Genomic DNA, 14,553 nt, shown 5'->3' on the forward strand with positions numbered 1-14,553 from the left:
TCTGTGAGGTATTATAACTGAAAGCTAAATGAAAAACAATGTTCTACAGAATATAAATCATGATTCTGACTAGTGTTATCAATTAGTAACCAAATTTTAAGACAACCTAAAAGACAACTTTTTTGAAGCACAATAAGGCAACTATGATTAACAATTTCTTGTGTATTCAAAAATGACGAAAAGAGTAGGATTGGAGTGTTCCTTACACAAAGAAATGATAAATGCTTGAGATGATGGATACTGATTTGATCATTACACTTTGTATGCTTGTATCAAGATATCACATATATCCCATAAATAGGTATAACTATTAAGTACCCATTTTAAAAAAAACACCTTTAGAAACTGACAACTTTAAAAGCACTTCTTGCCCAACTTTATCACACATATTATTTCTGTTGTATGAGTATATAGGCTTAGCACTCTTAAAACATTATCTTTCAAGACAAAATTCAAAACATGATTTAGAAGAATACATGGCTGCAGGCCACTCAAGTGTAGAAGGACAAGAATCCTCTGACCCTTGTCCTAACTCTGGATTTTAACAAGAAGCACATAGCAGCATCTTAGCTATAAGAACTTCTGATCTGTGACTTTTTCGCTTTTCCAAATTTTTTTTCCACTATGCCATGATGCTGGCTGATGATGCTGAAGTAGACTGTGGTTGTGAAGATACTAGAATGATGGGAAATTGCTTTATCTTGCAAATTAGGCCGCCAGTAGTAATTGATCTCCTAGTGCCTCTTGGAAAAAATCATCCTCAGATAGTACCAATGAGCATTTCTATCGAAGTCGAGATCTGAGCCCTTGCAGAGATCCCTAGTAAAGGATCTGTCAGGGAGGGTTTCTCACTCCATGTCACAGACTGTCTGAGGGATATGTATTTACTTGTGCAGAGCTATATTCCTAGAAACCACTCTTCTTGTTGGAGACCAGCTTCAAAATTGGGCCTTGACCTGAATCAACCTCTTCAAAATCAGGTCACCACCAGTTCTCTCACTCCTTAACTATAAACTACATGAGAACAAGGACTATGCCTGATTTCCTTAACCCCTCTGTCTCTACTGCATAATATGGTACCAGGCAGTAGGAAGTAAAATTTTGGTTTTGTTTTTGTTTTTTTGAGACAGAGTCTCGCTTTTTTGCCCAGGCTGGAGTGCAGTGGCACGATCTCGGCTCACTGCAAGCTCTGCCTCCTGGGTTCACCCTATTCTCCTGCCTCAGCCTCCCGAGTAGCTGGGACTACAGGCACCCACCACAACGCCTGGCTAATTTTTTGTATTTTTTAGTAGAGATGGGGTTTCACCGTGTTAGCCAGGATGGTCTCGATCTCCTGACCTCATGATCTGCCTGCCTCAGCCTCCCCCAAAATTTTGTTTTTAATAAATGCCCCAGAGCAAGGGAATTAGTATTGCCTGTGACATTGGATTGTCTGCAAAACACTAAAGCTACACCCCCTAAGACTTTCTGACATAGAATCTGGTTTTCTGATGTTGTCGTGTTTTTGCTGTCACTTTTGCTTTCTAATTCTGAGGTGTTTACTGTTCCTGCCCCACAGGAACTTATCAACTGAAGATGCTAGTGTGTACACATGAAAACACGGGTACCCAAGCAGATATTTTGCATGCTATTGGGGGGCAGGATAGAAAGGTGAAATTTGAACTGTCTTAGTGTTCTCCAGAGTGTTAATTGCATAAAAATGCTCAAAAAATATAATAACTAATTTCTACTGAATTTAATAGCATAAAGAATGAAATACTTTTCTAGATGGCCTCCCATTATTTGTTTCCTCTGGATGGATCTAGCACTTTATGTCCAGCTATTTGAAGATTCAAATTTCAAAATGTTCAGATTTACAAATAAAACCCCACAAAACCATGTTCATTTAACAAATACTTACTGAACGTCTACTGTATGACAGGTGCTGTGCTCAACCTGGGGATAAAATACTGAACAAATTACCGCAAGGTAGTCTAGTCTGTCTTTATAGAGCTGGCAGAGAAACACATAAGTAGATGATTCTGTGGACTACTTAGCAAAAGCTGCTAACCCAGTGCAGGGGCATCAAGCAACAACTCTCAGAGGAAGTGATAAACAGAACTAGGAAGGTCAAAGTGAGATAAAGAGACAGTAGTCAGAGGAGGTAAAGAGAGAGAGGAAGAATTCCAGGTATAGAGAAGGACGTTCCAAAGGCCAAGGAGTAAGAGGACGTACAACCTTCAGGGAACTCCAGGTAATACCATTCAATTCCACAAGAATTTATTTGGCATCCACTATTTGCCTAACCATCTACCAAGTGCAACGATGCCTATTCACATTGTCTTGCTCTGAAGGATATATGGGCTCATAGGATGATCAAAATTTGAGACCTGAAATAATAAGAGAAGAACAAATAGCTGATCATATAGAACAAAGTGCCAAAATCGGGCATAGAGGATCCTAAGTGGTGAAATGGAACAGATCTCAATATTGCCTAAGGCCAATCTAGAGAAATGTGTTACACAATATGTAATAGGCTATAGTTATTACTACTGTTTACCATTTAATGTCTTTTAAAAAGTAAGATTAGCAAATAACTTCTGGACACTTATTCTTGCGCACCACAACCTCACTCCCCCAACATACACATACACGCATGTACACTCAATATCTCATCTGTAACCAACTTGCCCTCACTTGATCTTTATTATCTGTCATCTGCACTATTGCAAAAGCCTCCTCATAGATCTGCCTACCCCCAATCTCATTCTTTTCAAATTCATCCTTCATCCTGCTCTGAGCATTATCTTTTCAAGACACATATCTATTAATATCCTCTGCCCTAAGTTCTGCAAGAAACCTAGCAGAATACAGACCAATTTTATCAGTGTGTCATTCAAGCCCTCTCATTCTCTGATTGCCACACTGGATTGGCACCCTTGGAAGACAAAGACTGTGTTTTGATTTATTTATCTTTATATATCCTTAATTGCTAGCAAGTATATAGTAAGTATTAGATTAAATTGGTACACTTGAGAGAATGTAAATATATCTCTGCATATGTATTCATCTCTAGCTAGCTAGCTAGCTCCTAAATTCTTGTCCTCCAGGAGCTTACAGTTTATTAATTGTAGTAGGTAGGTATTATGTATAATGCATTGTCATACTAGAGCAGGTGCAAAAAACATTTACTTGCGCTTAAGGGGTTTAATAGTTTCGTAGAGGAATGATATAAAAATAAGTCAAAAAGATGAAGAAGATGAAAAGAAGATGAGATAAGAAAAGGTATCATGACGATTGATAGGTTGGTTGAATCCCTTCCTTGTTCTAAAAAGTATTTAAAGTAGCTTATAACATAACATAAAAGACATCAAGTAATTTAAAAATGTATATGTAAGATGAAAGCGAGACATAGATAAGGGATATCAATTGAGTTGGACCTTGAAAGATCAGTAGAATTTTTAACATTGCAGGAAAAAATGAGATCAAGAAGAGTACATAAATCAAGATAGGAGAGATGTCAAAGGAGTTCATGATGGGTAACCTCAAACTAGTCAAAATAGCAAGGAATTGTGTAAGACTGAGGGGTGTCAAGGTAAGACTAGAGACTTGGGGAATTGTTATGAGGGAGTTTTTATAGGAATCCCCAAGAAAGAGAATTACTACGCAATTGACACAATGGCATTGACCTCAGCTTGAGAAATTGTCATATGCCAAGGATAGCAGAAGTATCAGCAGTGAAGGGCTTCAGGAGTAAGGATTCTACATCTCACCCATCCTTGCTTCCCTCCTCCAGGCCCTTTATCTCACTCAAGGCCTACCCCTCCTACCTCCAGCAGTTTTCCTTTCCCTCTCCTGTGGATCCAACTTACCTCTCCACTAGTGCTTTACCTGCTGCCTGCAAACTCTCTTAAGTGTCTCCTTTTTTTTTTTTTTCAATTATTGTTTGAAGAGACAGGGTTTCTTTTTTATTTATTTATTTATTTATTTATTTATTTTTATTATTATACTTTAGGTTTTAGAGTACATGTGCACAATGTGCAGGTTTGTTACATATGTATCCATGTGCCGTGTTGGTTTGCTGCACCCATTAACTTGTCATTTAGCATTAGGTATATCTCCTAATGCTGTCCCTCCCCACTCCCCCCAACCCACAACAGTCCCCGGAGTGTGATGTTCCCCTTCCTGTGTCCATGAGTTCTCATTGTTCAATTCCCACCTATGAGTGAGAACATGCGGTGTTTGGTTTTTTGTCCTTGTGATAGTTTACTGAGAATGATGTTTTCCAGTTTCATCCATGTCCCTACCAAGGACGTGAACTCATCATTTTTTATGGCTGCATAGTATTCCATGGTGTATCTGTGCCACATTTTCTTTCAACCATTGTGGAAGTCAGTGTGGCAATTCCTTAGGGATCTAGAACTAGAAATACCATTTGACCCAGCCATCCCATTCCTGGGTATATACCCAAAGGACTATAAATCATGCTGCTGTAAAGACACATGCACACGTATGTTTGTTGTGGCACTATTCACAATAGCAAAGAGACAGGGTTTCAACCTGCTCTGAGCGTTATCTTTTCGAAACACATATCTATCAGTCGCCCAGGTTGGGGAGCAGTGACATGATCATAGCTCACTGCAGCTTCAACCTCCTGACCTCAAAAAATTTTCCCTCCCATCTCAGCCTCCCGAGTGGCCACGACTACAGTGTGAACCACCATGCCCAGCTAAGAGTCTCCTATTCTTTTTATTTTTTTTATTTTTTGAGACAGGATCTTGCTCTGTCACCCAACCTGGAGTGCAGTGGTATGATCTGCAAACTCTGCCTCCCAGGATCAAATGATGTTCCCACATCAGCCCCCGGAGTAGCCGGGACTACAGGTGCATGCCACCATGCCCAGCTAACTTTTTTATTTTTTGTAGAGATGGGGTTTTCCTATGTTGCCTAGGCTGTTCTCGAACTCATGGGCTCAAGCAATCTCCCTGCCTTAGCCTCCCAAAAAGCTGGGATTACGGACATGACCCAGTGCGCCCAGTCACCTCCTATTCTTATGAGTGAAAAAAAAAAAAAGAAGAAGAAAATAAAGCAACTTCCTGTGATCTTGTTCCTTCTCCAGCTGTGCTGCACATTTTCTCCTCCCTTACTCATTCAGATTTCTCAAAACAGTCATCTACATTCATTGTCTCCACCCCTTCTGTCTCACAATCCTCTAATCTGGCTTTTGTACCCACAATGGAAAGTCTCTCAGAAAGACTCCTCCTGGGGTCCTCATGAGCTGCTGTATTTTACCAAACCAAAGGGCCTTTTCTACTTCCATTAAGACTTCTCTGCCATATTTAACAGTTGGTTCATATCCTTATTCATGAAACTCGTTACCCTCTTGGCATCTGAGACAACACACTCTCCCTCTTTTCCTCATTACTTTTCATCTTTTCCTTCTTTCTCTCATGGCATTTCCCCATTCTTCTCAGTGCCGCATTTATCCATTTCATACAGCTACCACCTCAGCCCTGATCATCCCCAAATCTACATTAGCCTGAACCTCTCCCCAAACTTCAGCCTCCTCTCACTTTCTGCTAACATCCCCTCCTTCCAGTTCCATAGACCCCTAAGCATGTCCCAAACAGAACACTGCACCTCAAGGCTGAGCGCAGGGGCTCACGCCTGTAATCCCAGCACCTTAGGAGGCCGAGGTGGGTGGATCACCTGAGATCAGGAGTTCAAGAGCAGCCTGGACAACATGGTGAAACCCTGTCTTTACTAAAAATACAAAAATTAGCTGGGCATGGTGGCTGTCATCTGTAATCCCAGCTATTCAGTAGGCTGAGGCACAAGAATTGCTTGAACCCGGGAGGTGGAGGTTGCAGTGAGCCGAGATCATGCCATTGCACTCCAGCCTGGGTAATAGAGTGAGACGCTGTCTCAGAAACAAAAACAAAACACTGTACCTCCAAACCCTCTACCTGCTCTGAAAGTCTGTTTCTCACCCGACTCCTTAACCATCAGTTACCCAAACAAGAGCGCTGACAGTTATTCTTAACACTTGTCTTCTACCAATACCTATATTTAATCAATAATCAAGTTCAGTCGGTTTTGACTGTGTAATATTTCTTTAATCATCACCACTCCTGCTGCTGCTGTCCTAGTCCAGATCTTCATTGTCTCTTGTATTATGGCTGCAAGAGCTCTTTAAATGGGCTTCCAACCTCCAGTTTTAGCCCTTCAATTCCACACTTCAGATAGCCACGGGAGTTTGCACTCTACATTGTAAATCCAGCCATCTCCCTTCCAGGAATAAAACAACTTGCCAACTGCCCAGAACCACAGGATGAAGCCCACTTCACATCGTCGCTTATAAGGCTCGCTACCTGGTCTCTCCCTCACTGTTTCTTCCACCTGGTTAACTGTAAACTGCTTATTGGTTTTCACTCTCACCATACCGTTTCTTTTCTCATTGCCCTGTTCGTGTTGCAACCGATCTATGCAGTGCCTTCTCTCTCTTGCTTCAACCATTGTCTGTATTCTAGTTAACTTTTCCTCATCACTTAGCAGGTAGCAGAGATGTTCCCCTTCCCAAAATGTCTTTCCTGATCCAAAGCTGTGTACTTCAGGAATCTTTTCTCTGTATAGCCATAATCATTGTATGTGCTGCATCAAAAAAATAGTCTCTTTGACCAGGCCCTGTGGCTGATGCCTGTAATCCCAGCGCTTTAGGAGGCTGAGGCGGGTGGATCACTTGAGGTCAGGAGTTTGAGACCAGCCTGGCCAACATGGCGATACCCAATCTTTACTAAAAATACAAAACTTAGCTAGGCGTGGTGGCATGTGCCTGTAATGCCAGCTATTCGGGAGGCTGAGGCAGGAGAATCACTGGAACCTGAAAGGTGGAGGTTGCAGTGAGCCAAGATCATGCCACTGCACTCCAGCCTGTGTGACATAGCAAGATTCTGTCTCAAAATAATAATAAAAATAATCTCTTTATGTGCCTTCTGATCCCACCTCCACCTTACCCCTCCCCCAGTGACTTTGAGCTTCTTTAGGAGAGAGACTGCCTCAATCACTTTTGAATTCTCAATACTTAAAGTGTGGGCAGCATGGTAGCACTTCAGTAAATGTTGTGAAATGATAGTGTGAGTGAAGGAGGGAATGATTGAATGGGTGAATGAATAAGTGAATGAATAAAGAAGCCCCAGAAGTCTAGGCAAGTTCAGTGTTTCCTGTTGCCCTCATAATTTTTAAGGCAACCTCTAGAACTAAAACTAAAAATGGAAATGATCTCTAATTAACATCTAGTGAAGCATCATCCTCAGTAAACTACTGAGGTTAAATGACCTCAGTAGTTTCCAAGGGAATGGCTCCCATTACTCCTTTTCTACCCACTTGGAAAGGTAAAGATAAACCCACAGATCATTGGATGGTAAGCTATTCTTGAGTCAGTCCAACTATGTTGCTTAACTGAGCTTACCAACTGCAAGCAGACCTGCTGCAAATATACCTGTGAAGTGAAGCAAGGACCAGGTGATTATGCAAACCTTACATCCTGGGAGCACAGCCAGCTACATAATGTGTGGAGCTCAGTCCAAAATGAAAATGTGGGGCCACCTATTCAAAAGGCAGGGGAAAAAGTGCCATTACAAATCCATACAAACCTCTTTCCTTCCTTTTGTGGTCTCTCTTTAGACTTGTCATGGTGTTTTTTATTTACTATTTAATGTTCTGTATAAAGAAACATTAAAATTTTATGTTATTAGCATGAATTTTGTCATTCATTTTTATATTGTGCAATGCTACTTTTAGACGAAAATATTAAAGCATTTAACTCCTATGAAGGAATACCAAATTCCCCAGTTTATATTTTGTGTTTTTATCCAAAGGATGCCTTGAGCTGGTCAAAAAAGACAAATACAGGCCAAACCCAGGACGGTTAGAAGGAGGGAGAATGCTCCAGGCATGGAGCCAGCCAAAGGAGCATTCCAAGGCACAAGACACTTGTGAGAGTGCAGCCCCATGCAGGTACCCTGGACCGTGCCTCCTGTGCAGGGCACAGGTGCCCCACTGCCAGGCCTCCACCACTCTCCTGACTACCACAGTGTCCTGGATAAAGCAGGGTCCCGGAAAACCTAACCAGGCATCTCTTTTATCCAGTGCCCCATTACCTCCATCCATAGCAGACAGGGGATCCCCTCTCCAAGGATTTTTAAACCTCTTCATCAGGACATGCTTGATATCTGGATTGGGATAGCTTCTGGCTGGTCACCCATTTGATTTGGTATGGTGCTACCTGTTAGGGTGGGGATGGGCGATGCCATGCTCGGCCCCAAGGTGCCATGGGTTTGAGTGACCCACCCAAGCCCTCCCTCTGCCAGCACCCAGACTCCTGCTAGGAGTGAAGGATGGCAGCAATTTTAGGACTCAACAGAGAAAGGGAGGTTGGACAGGACTAAAGATAGAGAGACCAATGAAGATGGTCTCTTGCAGAACCCATCCTGAAGATGCAGCAGGAAGCAAGACCTCCCATGATCTAAGGTGCCAAGCCTGGCGCATGCTCTGTTGTCCCTTCAGACTTCACTTATAACACACAAACTCAAAGAAAAAAATTAGGAAGAACTTCAAAACAGCAACCACAGAACATTAAACCCCAAATGCAGGGCCCGTAGAGTATGGGACCCTGTGGGATGCCAGATCAAGTGACTTTCCCAAGGCCACAAAATTAAGTAAATGGCAGAGCTAGGCGGAAAAAAAAAAAACCCTGAATTTTTCCGCCATCACACATGCTGCCTCTTCCAGAATAGACTATTTCCAGCAAAAACAACATGAAACTAGAAGATTTACAGTGCTACGTTCTAAAAAAAAAAAAAAAAAAAAAAAAAAGTAGTTCCTAGCAGGCATGCTTTATTTTTAGCAATTTTACTTTAGAGTTTATAAAGCAACTTCATAAACATTATGTCACCATATCCTTAAAAGATAAGCATTAGTGTTATCCCCATTGTACAGACAAAGAAAGAAGATTGCTGATCCTGATTCACACTGCTATTAAAGTGCAGAGCTGTAAGGTGAACCCAGGAGCACTCAATTCCTTTTCTTTTTATTAATAATCCTCAATCCCTGGGTAGAAATTGTAGGAAAGGAGGTTCATGGAGACGACTGGGCTGGCAGAGAAAGACCCCATCCATCAGATCTCTGAGGCAATTCCATGCAGAAGACACTTGTCAAAGCTATGGGAAGCCAGTGGGGTGAGGGGAATCTGATTCCAACACCCATCTTCATTTCCACAGCAGCTCTGCCACTTACTGTGTGATCTCAGCCGAGTTCCTAGTAATCTTTATGCTTCCATTTTCTCATCTGTAAAATGGGGATGATAATAGTGATATCTGTTTTATAGAATTGCTCAGAGAATTAAAGCACAGTGTCTGGCCTGCAGTTAACTCTCAATGAATAGCCATTATTGTTATTATTAGTAACAGTAATAATTTTGTTGGTGAAATTAGCTGACTAAGCCCAGGTCTCCTTGCTCCCTCACCATTATGTAAGTGCACCTCTCAATACTGAACACTTATGCGAAGAAAATGACATTTCCCCCAAAGCAAGAAGAATTAATTATTCTTCAGGCAATAGGAGGGTATGAGTACATGTACTCCTTGTTAGAACCTCCAGAACAGATGTTGTGTTAGAAGGGAACATCTGATCTAGCCCTTTCATGGCTCAGTTGAGAAAATTAAGACCTAAGGGAGTTAAATTACCTTTTCAGATTTATACAGTTAATTAGTGATAAGCCAGGACTCCTAATCCCATGCTTATTTCTAATGACTGTTGCTTCTGTTAGACAAACACAACTCTATTACTATCGTTGATTTGATGTATACTTCTGATTTTTTATAATGTCGCATGATTATGAAGAACTGTATATTCTTATTTTGGTTGTTATAATCAATCCTTATGATCATTATAATTATTATACTTTGAATAATGATTTAAACTTATTTGTGCTCCTTGTACACGTAAATTGAAGGATATACCAGTATTATTTTCATGATATGTTCTCTTTTTCCTGCCGGATAGGAAATATTTTTGAGCCATATGGGATCCTAATTCTCTGAATGCTTTTAGATTATCAGATGTCTCAACTGACAGTCCTGGATGAAAATCAAATCATGAGAATCTGCAAAACTGAAAAAAAAATTAAGAACATTTTGGTGTTATGGTGTACCAGCAATTCCATCTTTATCTTTCTTTCAATTAGGGGGGAAAAACACATCAGGCATCCTGCATATTAGAATTTCCAGCTCAAACTTTTCAGTGCTTTTCCTATAAACTTACTTAGTGATCTTTAGAGTAAATGTTTTTTAATAAATCTAATAAACTTATGTTTTTACTTACAGATTCATTCTTTCAAGCTTTTATTTTATTCGACACTTAGCGAACAGATGTTAGGGGAGAGGCAAAGATGCTTCAGGCATGATCCTTTCTCCCAAGAAGTTTGCTGTCCAGTAAAGGAAACAAGACATATAATACCAAGTAGAAAGAAACATGAAATTCTATAGCTGTTTATCACCTCTTTAACCTAGGTAGAGTGTGCCACCTTTTAAGAATGCACCATTTAATTAAATATGAGGGACTTCATGATGCTTTTAGTACCAGCTGAATATTCTGGAAACAAAACTCAGAACCTTTAACTTGAAAAACTAGACAGGACGACATTTAATTACATTCACTGTGAGAATGGATGTCCCTCCTTTTCTTTTCCCTGTATTTCTTTCAGGTTGAGTAATATTATTCAGTGAAGAAAATGGAGTTAAAAAATGATAATATCCTTCATGATATAGATGCTATACAAAGGACAAGGATATTTGTGTGCCTGATACAAATTTTCCCTTCATATTCAACCCAAGGACAATTAGTGGCCCTAGCCAGTCCCAGAACAGTTCAAAGAGCTCTTCTTAGTGGAGCTGTTGCTCAGCTTTTAGTTTAGCCCTCCATGGGGTTAGCCTCCTGCCTCTCTGCCCACAGCGATCATCTCCTCACACTTAATCCCATCGTTGTGATGCGAGCAAGTTTTCCCATCACCGAATTTTAAACTTGAAAAAGCCAAAACAAGGTTTTCAATGTGGAAAAAAATTTTTTTTCCTGAAGACATCTTAAGAAAAATGTCTTCAAGACCAAAACCAAAACTAAAAATAAACGTGGGGAAAAGTCAGGAATATCCTGTCAGTCAACTCTTTCAATAATCGCCATTCACTGCCCACCAAAGGCATTCCAGATTACAAAGGACCTGAACAAAAACTTTGACATCTCAAGAGTTCACGGAAGAGCTACACACTAAAGCCAGCCTAACATACCCCTAAATGTTCTTATTGTTTCTGCCCTGTTATGATTATAATGTGTTTGGATTTCAAGAGTAACATTTTTTCCTGTAGAATACCAGGTTTATGTAAAACTGTACTTCCTTTAGAACCATAACTTTATACAATCTCTGGATACCTGTCATCTTCAATTATAAGCTGAAACCCACTCCCAGATTTAGAACCTGTTAGTCCCATGAGCACTTTGGTAATTTTGCATCTGTTTTAGTTTTTAATAGAAACCAAAATCCAGAGTAAAGAAATTCCTTCAAGTAATCTTTTTATGAGAAATTAACAATGTTGAGTCAAAATGAGAAGAGGCAATGCTATAATTGACACACACACACACACACACACACACACACACACACACCAACTTGGATCTGATAACTTTCATTCTTCCTAGTATCCATTCTCTGCTATTCTTTATGTTATCAGTACCTGTCTGCCTAAAATAAATAGTAAATATCCTGTTGCCTCCATTATAACCTCTATTAATTACATGCCATGGTACACATCCCCATTATTATTTTCACTGACAGATAAACACTAGTCAGAGCAACTTAGATGCAAAAGATGGAGAGAGCTTTAAATAACGTTTTTTATGCAGAACTAACCCTTCCATGGCCTATCCTTGCCTGCCTCCAAGTATCCAGTGGAGATATCTATCATTGGAGGTCCAAGGACTGTGGGCCCATCGCTGTCACCTTCTCTGAACAGTTTAGCCACTCATCCTGAGGAGAGTCCTTTCTTATGGGCACAGAAGGGTAGCAGGTGAATTTTTCCCTTTTCATTAGGAAAGCAAAAGCTTTTCCAGAAGTTCCCCAGTGACAACTTCTGTCACATGTTCAACCATTGCTTTAAAGGGAAGCTGAGAACTTTAGCTTATCCAGCCTCTGCAGTGGGAGGTAGTGAGAGGGAAAGGACTCAGCCTCCCAGCAATGTCTGCCACGACCAAGAAACAGAATTGCTGGGTCCATGGAGTCTGAACATTTTCATTTTCATAGGCACTGCTAAATCTTTATTCATAGTTGTATCCACATAGAACCTTTATCAAAGACTATTCTGATTTTCATCTTTGTCATATGGCTTTTCTCTTTGATTCAAATAAAAGATGCATTTGGCTTGGAGACTTGACCCCCCAGTGAGACCCATTCCCATAGTCCCCCAAAAGGTCATATTTCATCACATTTCCTTTAGATTATTTATGTTTCTAGGCTGTTATTTCAGTTTTGACTGTTGAGCTCAACTTCCATACCTCCCAATTTCTCCATCCATTTTCCACACCGAATCCAGAGTATATTTGAAGATGCAAATTAGTATATTTCCTTCAGTGTTTCCCATTGCACTTGGAATACAATCAAAGTCCTTATCAGAGTCTGCAAGTCTCTGTATTGTCTTATTTCCTGCATTTCTCTCCCAGGTCTTCGTCCCCCTCGGTCACTAGATTTAATTCTTAGTAGGCTTCTGTTTGTTCCTAAAACATGCCTCACCTTTTTCCTCACCTCAGTGCCTTTGCACCTGCTGTTATTTCTGCCTGGAATGTCCTTGTAACAGCTCTTCTCACAGTCAGGCTGCTCCTTCTAATCCCCTCAGGTCTTAATTACATGTCACTTTCTCAGAGAGACTTTCCTCACCAGTCTTTCTAACATAGATCTCCCTTGTTATTTATTTATTTATTTTATTTTAGAACTCCATTGATTCCCTTTATGTCAGTTTTACTACCTGTGTGACCTTGGACTAATTATCAGCTTTTCTGTGCCTTCAATTCTTAGTCTTTTATCTGTAAATAAGGATAATAATTGTATATACTAACATCAGAATTTATCATGAACAACAAACAAGACAAAGTGCTTAATAGTCCCTACTAATACAGTAAATACTTGGTAGATAGTAAAACTTTGCTAAATAATTATTTATCTATTTTTTTATTCCATTGTTTCCCTTTTTCCCCACTAGACTGTAAATTCTAAAGGTAGAGCGACCTTGTCTGTCCTGATCTCATTGTATCTCACAACCACAGCCCAGTGCCTGGCACATAATAAATGCTCAAAAAATATTTATTGAACAAACAAATGCTGACTACATGAATGAATGACAATGCCTGCCTCAGTGGAAGCTCTGGACTGGACTCTGCCAGCTCATTTCCAGATTGCAGTGACCTCCTGTCTAAGGCTGCCAGATTAAGTGAATAAAAATACATGATGCCACTTAAATTTGAATTTCTGTATTTTATCAGGAAATTCTACTCCCTTCACCACTACCTTCACCCTTAAGGATAAACACTTCCTCTCATTTCCTCCCTCCCTTTCTCTTCCTCTTTGCTCCTTTCCTCTTGTTTGGCTATTTCTGAACGTAGTTCTCAGTGTCAAGAGACCCCATCATCCTTAAATCTGGGGATGTCTGTTCTTTGAAGACAACCATATCTTTGATGAATTAATAAGTCTCCTTTTTGACAGGTCTGCACTTCCCAGAGGGCTAAATTATCCACCTTCACCATCACAGGCTCCTTAGCCTGGATAGCCTTCTCAGGAGACTGCAGCTCACTCTCTTTTCTCTGGATTCAGAATACATGCAGTGTGGGACACAAATGTCCTTAACTTGTCCCCAGACATCCTCTGCTTTCGTTCATTTGTAGACACCCTCCCTCTTAAATCTGGCTTTGATACAGACCTAAAAGAAAAACACCCAAACATGATGTTGGCCCTGAGAATTTCATTTTCCCAGTTGACCAGTCAGGTCGTTTGACAAGGCACTGCAGAACAGCTGAATCTGTCACAACAACCTAATGCCATGCTGATACCTCCTGCCTCGCAGCAGGAAACATGGCAAGTTAGTTAGTGCTTTAGCCACAAACACCCTGGGCCACTTTGATTAACATGTTTGGTTCTGGAATGCACTAAGGTAGTTTAGAAGGAGAACTAACCAGTTGACCTTTCAGAAGATAAATAATTTATATGAAATTCAGTGTGTTGGAGAAACTCTGGCAGTCACTCCCTATGGTCTGTCAATATAGATGTAAGCCTGTGTGTGTGAAAATAGGGTCATGGGAGTAACTTATTGGCAACGTTACATATCTATGGACCAGAATCTCCATCCAGAAAATGTCCCCTACTAAACATTTGGTTTTTTTTATGTAGTGAAGGAAGTATCAGCATCAGAGTCTGACCAAGTAAAACACAGATCCCAGATCCATCCTATACTTATCTTGCGAACTTGACTCAATAATGTC

The 14,553-nt window shown here is 40.4% G+C and overlaps 1 protein-coding gene and 1 long non-coding RNA gene across 19 annotated transcripts in view; one reads left to right on the top strand and one right to left on the bottom strand.

Annotated features, from left to right (window-relative positions):
- Positions 1-14,553, top strand: part of ANKS1B (ankyrin repeat and sterile alpha motif domain containing 1B) — a 1,250,661-nt gene that overhangs the window by 862,415 nt on the left and 373,693 nt on the right. The window lies entirely within an intron of this gene.
- On the bottom strand, positions 1,881-14,135 carry LOC105738364. The gene is made up of 5 exons (XR_001114161.2): positions 13,869-14,135; positions 10,360-10,462; positions 9,999-10,115; positions 7,632-7,698; positions 1,881-2,369 (listed from the first exon to the last, which is right to left on the bottom strand). It is a non-coding gene; the product is annotated as an uncharacterized LOC105738364 (long non-coding RNA).

Source organism: Nomascus leucogenys, chromosome 10 (genome assembly GCF_006542625.1).
Source record: "Nomascus leucogenys isolate Asia chromosome 10, Asia_NLE_v1, whole genome shotgun sequence".
NCBI classification, from domain to species: Eukaryota; Metazoa; Chordata; class Mammalia; order Primates; family Hylobatidae; genus Nomascus; species Nomascus leucogenys.